General features: G+C 44.8%; 1 non-coding gene across 1 annotated transcript; it reads right to left on the reverse strand.

Annotated features, from left to right (window-relative positions):
- Window positions 1-6,138: 6,138 nt before the first annotated feature.
- Trnas-cga lies at window positions 6,139-6,213 on the reverse strand. The gene has a single exon. It is a non-coding gene; the product is annotated as a tRNA-Ser (tRNA).
- Window positions 6,214-9,381: the final 3,168 nt, after the last annotated feature.

Genomic DNA, 9,381 nt, shown 5'->3' on the forward strand with positions numbered 1-9,381 from the left:
CATTCCTGAATTTCGCTGAGCATCGTGTGTACCATATTAATGTCCACCAACAGGTGTCGGATACTTTTGATCAAATAGCGTATACGCATCCATATCACTTCCGCATGAATTCGCAAATAACTTCCTTGGGCCATCTACTATTCTCTTCGTTGCAAGTCCAGTCATCGGCTGCAACTCGATTCCGATTATGCACAGCTTCTTCCTGCATATTGTGAGCATTTATGCTGAACTTAGGGGTGTTTCCGGTGGCTGAAAAGACTAACCCTGGCATAAAAGATGCTTCCACATACATTGCACTGAGTGGCTGGAGGAGGGCGGGGTTGTATTTGAGGCGCTTTCTTGCTTGTCGCTTGGCCTGTTCGTGTCTGCAGCGCTCTCCTTCAAAGAAGCTGACAGTGATGCATGTAGTGTTCCTTCACAGTAAGCGATCCACACCACATTCTTCCCATGTTTGTATGTTTCTATCAGTCGTTTTCATTATATGTTTTAGCTGGTCTTGAAAGCGCTTAATGGGAACTCCAAGGGGTTTATTGGTTCAAATGGTTCAATTGCCTCTGAGCACTATGGGACTTAACATCCATGGTCATCAGTCCCCTACAGCTTAGAACTACTTAAACCTAACTAACCTAAGGACATCACACAACACCCAGTCATCACGAGGCAGAGAAAATCCCTGACCCTGCCGGGAATCGAACCCGGGAACCCGGGGGGTTTATTGACACAGCAGAGTTCACAATAAAGGATTTGGCGGGGAAGCCTTGTATCACTCATGCGATGAAAATGGCCTAACCATATCAGCTGATGCGCGATATAGGTTGCCTCTGTGTTGCTTACAAGGGAACCTCCCCATCGCACCCCCCTCAGATTTAGTTATAAAAGGGCACAGTGGATAGGCCTTGAAAAACTGAACACAGATCAATCGAGAAAACAGGAAGAAGTTGTGTGGAACTATGAAAAAATAAGCAAAATATACAAACTGAGTAGTCCATGTGCAAGATATGCAACATCAAGGAGAATATGAGCTCAGTAGTGCCGTGGTCCCGGGGTTAGCGTCGGCAGCTGCCGAATGAGAGGTTCTTGGTTCAAGTCTTCCTTCGAATGGAAATTTTAATTTTTTTATTTTCAGTTTATGTGACAAACTCTCATGTTTTCATAATTTTTTGGGAGTGATTCTCAAATCCACAAGAAAACCTAAATCGGGCAAGGTAGAAGAATCTTTTTACCCATTCGCCAAGTGTACAAGTTAGGTGGGTCGACAGCATATTCCTGTCATGTGAAGCACATGCCGTCACCAGTGTCGTATAGAATATATCAGACGTGATTTCCTGTGGAGGAATCGGTTGACCTATGACCTTGCGATCAAATGTTTTCGGTTCCCATTGGAGAGGCACGTCCTTTCGTCTACTAATCACATGGTTTTGCGATGCGGTCGCAAAACACAGACACTAAACTTATTACAGTGATCAGAGACGTCAATGAACGAACGGACAGATCATAACTTTGCGAAAGTAAAGAAAATAAACTTTTCACTCGAGGGAAGGCTTGAACCAAGGACTTCTCGTTCGGTGGCTGCCCACCCTAACCACGGGACCACGGCACCACTGAGCTCCAATTCTCCTTGATGTTGCCTGTCTTGTACATGGACTACTCAGTTTGTATATTTTGCTTATTTTTTCATAGTTCCACACAACTTCTTCCTGTTTTCTAGATTTATCTGTGTTCAGTTTTTCAAGACCTGTCCACTGTGCCCTTTTATAACTAAATCTAATGGGGGTGCGATGGGGAGGTTCCCTTGTTAGATACACTTTCTCGAGAACCACAGTGTGGGTCCCATGGTCCTCTCACTTAAGGATCAAGGTGCATCTGACTTTTGTTGGCGGAAGCGTTCAAGTTTCTTGATATCACGGCGATAGACTGTTCAGTTTTGACAGTCATCGAGAAGCGCAGAAATGGCAACAGCTCTGTACACCAAGAGTTTGGTGTGCAGATTTAGGTCTTTATTCATGAAGACTGTGTGTGTTAACCGTCCAAATGCTGCATGGGGTGTCCCAATACTTTCAACAACATCTTGTTCACAAGATGCTTCCGAGATATGAAAAGTGCTCACCCTGCACCAGTACTGTGTCTAGGATAGAGATATTGAACTCAGGGAGAGTTAATCCTGGGGCAGGTTGTGTGAGTACCTTCGTTTTTCCCGCATAAGTGGTAAGTTCAAGGCCATCACATGCAGCTTCAAACCAGTTCACTGACAGTTATAACTCTGCCGGTGTTAGAGCAGGAGATCATCGGCATACCGTAGTGCTGTCATCTGGGTAACCAGGGTACGTCTTTGTGAACAAAGTCTTGCCAGATTGAAGAGACCTCCATCAAAACTAAATTTAATCTCCATGACTTGGTTGTTCGCGGATGATTCAAACAGCATGGCAGCCATGTATAGAACAAAGAGAGTTGCAGCAAGCACGCGGTCCTGTTTCAAACCCTGAGTGACTGGAAACAAACCCGATGCAGCGTTACCATGACGAACCCACCCAGACATACCATCAGGTAGAGCTTGAACCAGATCCATATAGTGCTCAGGACATCAAAAGTACCTTCCACGTGGCAAATCGAGGCTCTGAATTAAAGGCTTCTTCCAGGCCATAGAAAAATAAATATAGAGGCTCTTTTTGCTCACTGCATTTTTCCTGGAATTGTCTAGCACAAAAGATCATATCTGTCGTACATCTGGAGGTTCGGAAACCGCATTGAGATTCAGGCAGAATCTTCTCCGCAACAATCTGGAGCCTATTTCATAGAATTCTCGTTAGAATTTTACCTGGAATATACCTCGGTTGTCCCCACGTACACTACGGTCACATTTCTTGAAGACAGCGACAGTGACAATGACAATGGCAGCATTCTTCAAGTTATCAGGTACTTCTCAGAGTTGCCCAAATTAAGAGAGTCGGTGTAAAAGGTCTAGTCTTCAAGATGTAAGTAGGCTGTTTAGGTTTTCTTATTGGTAACGCCACGTAGCGCTCTGTATGAAAATCACTGGCTGTGCTGTGTGCAGTCTGTGGCTAGTTTGCATTGTTGTCTGCCATTGTAGTGTTGGGCAGCGGCAGCTGGATGTGAACAGCGCGTAGCGTTGCGCAGTTGGAGGTGAGCCGCCAGCAGAGGTGGATGTGGGGAGAGAGATGGCGGAGTTGTGAGAGCGGATGATCTGGATGTCATGAACTGATATATATATAATATGACTCTTGAACAATATTGAGGTAAATAAATTGTTTTTTCTCTATCAAAATCTTTCATTTGCTAACTATGCCTATCGGTAGTTAGTGCCTTCAGTAGTGTGAATCTTTTATTTAGCTGGCAGTAGTGGTGCTCGCTGTATTGCAGTAGTTTGAGTAACGAAGATTTTTGTGAGGTAAGTGATTTGTGAAACGTATAGGTTAATGTTAGTCAGGGTCATTCTTCGGTAGGGATTTTTGAAAGTCAGATTGCGTTGCGCTAAAAATATTGTGTCTCAGTTTAAGCACAGTCATGTATAATTGTTGTAAGGGGACGTTTCAAAGAGTGTCAAGTGCGCCTACATTTTGTACCAGTTCCAAGGAATGTTATCAGGACCAGGAGCCTTCCTTGGTCTTAATTGATTGAGTACTTTGGCAAAACCTCTGTATGTGAGTGGAAGTGCCATCCATTGCTGTTGGGTTTGCCGAGGGACATTATATAGAAAGTCCTCAGCAACACTGGATTTAGAAGCACAGAGAAAACCCGTTCCAACGCTCTAAGATTTTTTCTTTCTCAGTTAAATTGAAGGAATTATCAGCTGTCTTCAGTGTTCCTGATGTGGATCGAACTGAGCCGTATATCTCCTTTATGCCTGCATAGAAGTTTTGCGGGTCACGGGCAACAGATAATTTTTGCAGTTCTTCAGCTTTTTGTTGCCACCAGTTATTCTTGATTTCCCTAATATGTATCTGACATTTCCCCTTAAGTTCCATGAAATATGATTTCTGTACAGTGGAAGACAAATCTTGAAGAAAGGATAGATGGGCTCCACGTTTGGAGTTGATCAGGCCCTTCATTTCTTCATTATTTTCGTCAAACTAGTCTTGCCTTTTTTTCACAAAACCAATTGTTTCTTTAGCTGACTCAGTAATGTCTAGATGACTAGCCAGATTCCTTGAGATTGCGTTTCCATAATCTGTAGCAATGGATTTAATTTCAAGTTCAGAATTGTCGAATTTACGTCTGGGCGGGTTGTGGACAGGTCTTTTTTGTTTGCAACAGACTGAGGTACTCAATCGACAGAAAAGGAGCAGTCACAGACATTTCTTGAGGTCCTGGTGACGAGAAAATTCCTTTAATTGACAAGAACATCCTTTTTATCGCATTGCCTGGTGATGATATAATCAAGGATGTGACAGTGCTTCGAGTAAGGATGCATCCAAGTGGTCTTGTAGCGATTAGGCAGGCGGAAATGGTTGTTTGTAATAAAGACTTCATGCTCAGCAGATAAACCAAGTAGCTGTAGACCATTACCATTCGTGCTGTCAATTCCTTGTTTCCCCATCATATTCCTCCATAGTTGATCTTCACCAACTCTGGTGCTGAAATCGGCAAGTAATAAGTGTTGCGAATTGGCAGGAGCCAATTCACGGAGTTTGGGAGGAAGCCGAAAGGCACGCGTTTAAGCTCACGCAGGCTGGCGTGAGGTCTGGAAAATGACAAGGAATTATAGTAGCCAAAAATAGTACATAGCTTCTGGAATACTTAACTTTAATCCAAAATTGGAGAACATCGCTCTTGATGATACAATATTACAATCTCAATATAAACTGGTAATGGCGCCTTGCTAGGTCGTAGCAAATGACGTAGCTGAAGGCTATGCTAACTATCGTCTCGGCAAATGAGAGCGTATTTGTCAGTGTAGCATCGCTAGCAAAGTCGGCTGTACAACTGGGGAGAGTGCTAGGACGTCTGTCTAGACCTGCCGTGTGGTGGCGCTCGGTCTGCAATCACTGACAGTGGCGACACGCGGGTCCGACGTATACTAATGGACTGCGGCCGATTTAAAGGCTACCACCTAGCAAGTGTGGTGTCTGGCGGTGACACCACAATAAGAGCTTGTCTTGAGGAGGTACTTTCGTTATGGTGCTGCTCAGCAGATTATAGAACTGATCTTTAGCATCAGCATCCAAGGTGGAGCATAAGCAGAGACGAGAGTCATAAATTTACCTCTAGACAGCGGCATTTGGAGAGAAATAATTCTTTCGCTAGCAGCAGTTAGAGTTTGCCGATAATCGTTCACCAAGGTGGTCTTCACAGCGAATCCAACACCATGAATGCGGCGTTCTCCCTGATCTTTTCCTTTCCAGAAGATCGCATAACCTGAAATGAAGGCTGTAATTTTGCCTTCGGCGAGATTCTCTGTTGCGGGGAATGCTCATGATTGATCCTCAGTGGTTCGGAATTCCGTAATTGGCGACTGGCATCATTTTGGCGGTAAGGAATACAAAGCGCGTAAGTGAGCGCCGCGTGAGAGTACCGGCCAACAGGATACGAAGGTGTCCGCATCGGATAAGTACTTGTGGGCAGGACGCGAAAGTGTCCGAATCGACTTGGCGGTGCACAGAGATAGAGGGTGCCACATCTTGTAGTCCTGCTCAGTTGCTGACGATTCCGTCTTCGTGAAGGGGCCCGCACGTTTGCACCGCGGTGATCGTAATTGGCAGCATCAACAGAGTAAATTGATGTCACACTTGTGGAATCCAGGTCGATCGCCTGTCTCATCTCGTTTGCAATGGTAATGATTGTGTGGTCTTCTGGAATTTTAATCACCAACTTCCATTCACTGTTCCGATCAAACATTATGGGATTTAATGCTTGTCAGTAAATTCTTAGGAGGCCAAGCAGTAGTAACTGAGGGGGCGAGGGGTGACACTGCTTTCTATTTAATCTTTATGTAAGTTTGTGTAGAGCTAGTTATCACTGGTCCTGATTATTCATTAATACGTTGATCTCATAAAGGTATTTATGAATAAATGTGAGTACTGAGTTAATCATTGTTTCTGTTCGACCCTTTCACATACATTAAGCTGTAGGCTTCTAATTTAATATCTTCGAAGATGAAACTGCTTTGCTGTTTAAGACTGTGTGCCGGACCGAGACTCGAACTCAGGACCTCTTCCTTTCGAGGGCAAGTGCTCTACCGACTGAGCTACCCAAGCACGACTCACGACCCGCACTCACAGCACTAATTCTGCCGGTACCTCGTCTCCTATCTTCCAAACTTCATAACAGCTCTCCTGCAGCCTCCAGGCTGTGGCTGTGTCTCCGCAATATCCTTTCTTCCAGGAGTGCCAGTTCTGCAAGGTCTGCAGGAGACCTTCTGTGAAGGCTGGAAGGTAGGAGACGAGGTACTGGCGGAATTACAGCTGTGAAGACGGGTCGTGAGTCGTACTTGGGTAGCTCAGATGGTAGATCACTTTCGTGCGAAAGGCAAAGATCCTGAGTTCGTGTCTCGGTCCGGTACACAGTTTTAATCTGTTAGGAAGTTTCATTTCAGCGCATACTCCGCTGCAGAGTGAAAATTTCGTTCCGGAATCCTCGAACATATTAATAATCAGCTCAAAGATCATAACAACATATGACACTAGTCAGACAGCGTTAGTCAGAGTGAGACATTTGTTTTGCAAATTCACCACTTTAAGAGCTAGGATCGTAATTTTCGCGTTGTCCATTTAACTTTGCGCACTAGCGTTTTGAGGTTACTTCTTAAAGACGTGGCCGGACCACAATTAGTTTTGGAGGGTTCAGGGAAATTCGTCACCTCAGAGACTTGCAAAGAAGCAGATGGTGATTTATTTCACGCATGTCACGAGAATAAAACCAGAACCAATAAAATTGCCTAATAGGCAATAGCACCATATGAAGGAGTCAAACTAGGTGAGGGTGGAAATTTGAATACTCACTCTGTAGGTGTAAATGATGAAAGATGTTGACACACTGCTGTTTTTCTGTGATAAATGCTTTTTAAAGACAGAACTAGAATTCTTATCAAATACCCTGATAGGAATGGAGGGTATTACATCATGAACACCGTGACCAAACACTACTAAACTGATAACCCAATATGCATGGCTGTGGGACGTAATGATTAAATTTTAATCCTCAGGAGAGATTATTTTCTGTCATTTCGATAAAGAAAAAGGCCATTCCTACAGACGTATGCGCGAAGAATACAACTACCATCGTCACAACTTAGCAAAACATCTGGCAGAGAAACCGAGCCGCGCGGGATTAGCCGAGCGGTTAGAGGCGCTGCAGTCATGGACTGTGCGGCTGGTCCCGGCGGAGGTTCGAGTCCTCCCTCGGGCATGGGTGTGCGTTTGTCCTTAGGATAACTTAGGTTAAGTAGTGTGTAAGCTTAGGGACTGATGACCTTAGTAGTCCCAAAGATTTCACACACATTTGAACATTTTTAGAGAACCCGAGAAAATTCTGGTTGTATCTAAAATCGATAAGCGGGTCTAAGGCTTCCATTCAGTCCCTTGTTAACCAGTCTGGAGTGTCAGTTGAAGACAGCAAAACGAAAGCGGAAGTTTTAAATTTCATGCTCAAGAACTCATTCACGCAGGAGAACCGTAGAAACATACCGTCATTTGACCGTCGGATAGACTCCCGTATGGACAACATACAAATAATCATACCTCGCATAGAGAAGCAACTTAAAGGTTTGAAAACAAATAAATCACCAGGATGGAATCCCAGATCGATTTTACAAAGCGTACTCTACGGCATTGGCCCCTTACCTACACTACTGGCCATTAAATCTGCTACACCAAGAAGAAATGCAGATGGTAAACGGGTATTCATTGGACAAATATATTATACTAGACCTGACATGTGGTTACATTTTCACGCAATTTGGGTGCATAGATCCTGAGAAATCAGTACCCAGAATAACCAACTCTCGCCGTAATAACGGCCTTGATATGCCTGGGCATTGAGTCAAACAGAACTTGGATGGCGTGTACAGGTACAGCTGCCCATGCAGCTTCAACACGGTACCACAGTTCATCAAGAGTAGTGACTGGCGTATTGTGACGAGCCAGTTGCTCGGCCACCATTGACCAGACGTTGTCAATTGGTGAGAGATCTGGAGAATGTGCTGGCCAGGGCAGCAGTCTAACATTTTCTGTATCCAGAAAAGCCCGTACTGGACCGGCAACATGCGGTTGTGCATTATTCTGCTGAAACGTAGGGTTTCGCAGGGATCGAATGAAGGGTAGAGCCACGGGTCGTAACACATCTGAAATGTAACGTCCACTGTTCAAAGTGTCGTCAAGTGACCGAGACGTGTAACCAATGGCACCCCATACCATCACGCCGGGTGATAAGTCAGTATGGCGATGACGAATACACGCTTCCAATGTGCGATGTCGCCAAACACGGATGCGACCATCATGATGCTATAAACAGAACCTGGATTCATCCGAAAAAATTACGTTTTGCCATTCGTGCACCCAGGTTCGTTGTTGAGTACACCATCGCAGACGCTCCTGTCTGTGATGCAGCGTCAAGGGTAACCGCAGCCATGGTCTCCGAGCTGATAGTCCATGCTGCTGCAAACGTCGTCGAACTGTTCGTGCAGATGGTTGTTGTCTTGCAAACGTCCCTATCTGTTGACTCCAGGATCGAGACGTGTCTGCACGATGCGTCACATCCAATGCGAATAAGATGCCTGTCATCTTGATTGCTAGTGACACGAGGCCGTTGGGATCCAGCACGGCGTTCCGTGTTACCCTCCTGAACCCACCGATTCCATATTCTGCTAACAGTCATTGGATCTCGACCAACGCAAGCAGCAATGTCACGATACGATAAACCGTAATCGCCATAGGGTATAATCCGACCTTCATCAAAGTCGGAAACGTGATGGTACGCATTTCTACTCCTTACACGAGGCATCACAACAACGTTTCACCAGGCAACGCCGGTCAACTGCTGTTTGTGTATGAGAAATCGGTTGGAAACTTTCCTCATGTCAGTACGTTGTATGTGTCGCCACCGGCGCCGACCTTGTGTGAATGCTCTGAAAAGCTAATCACTTGCATATCACAGCATCTCTTCCTGTCGGTTAAATTTCGTGTCTGTAGAACGTCATCTTCGTGGTGTTGCAATTTTAATGGCCAGTAGTGTAGCTTGCATTTATCGTGAATCTCTCGCCCAGCACTAAGTCCCAAGCGCCTGGAAAAAAGCGGAGGTGACTCCAGTATATAAGAAAGGTAAAAGAACGGATCGGCAAAATTACAGACCAATATCCCTAACCTCTTTTTCCTGCAGAAACATTAAACACATTCTCAGTTTGAATACAATAAACTTTCTTGAGGCTAA

Source organism: Schistocerca piceifrons, chromosome 2 (assembly GCF_021461385.2).
Source record: "Schistocerca piceifrons isolate TAMUIC-IGC-003096 chromosome 2, iqSchPice1.1, whole genome shotgun sequence".
In the NCBI taxonomy this organism is placed as follows: domain Eukaryota; kingdom Metazoa; phylum Arthropoda; class Insecta; order Orthoptera; family Acrididae; genus Schistocerca; species Schistocerca piceifrons.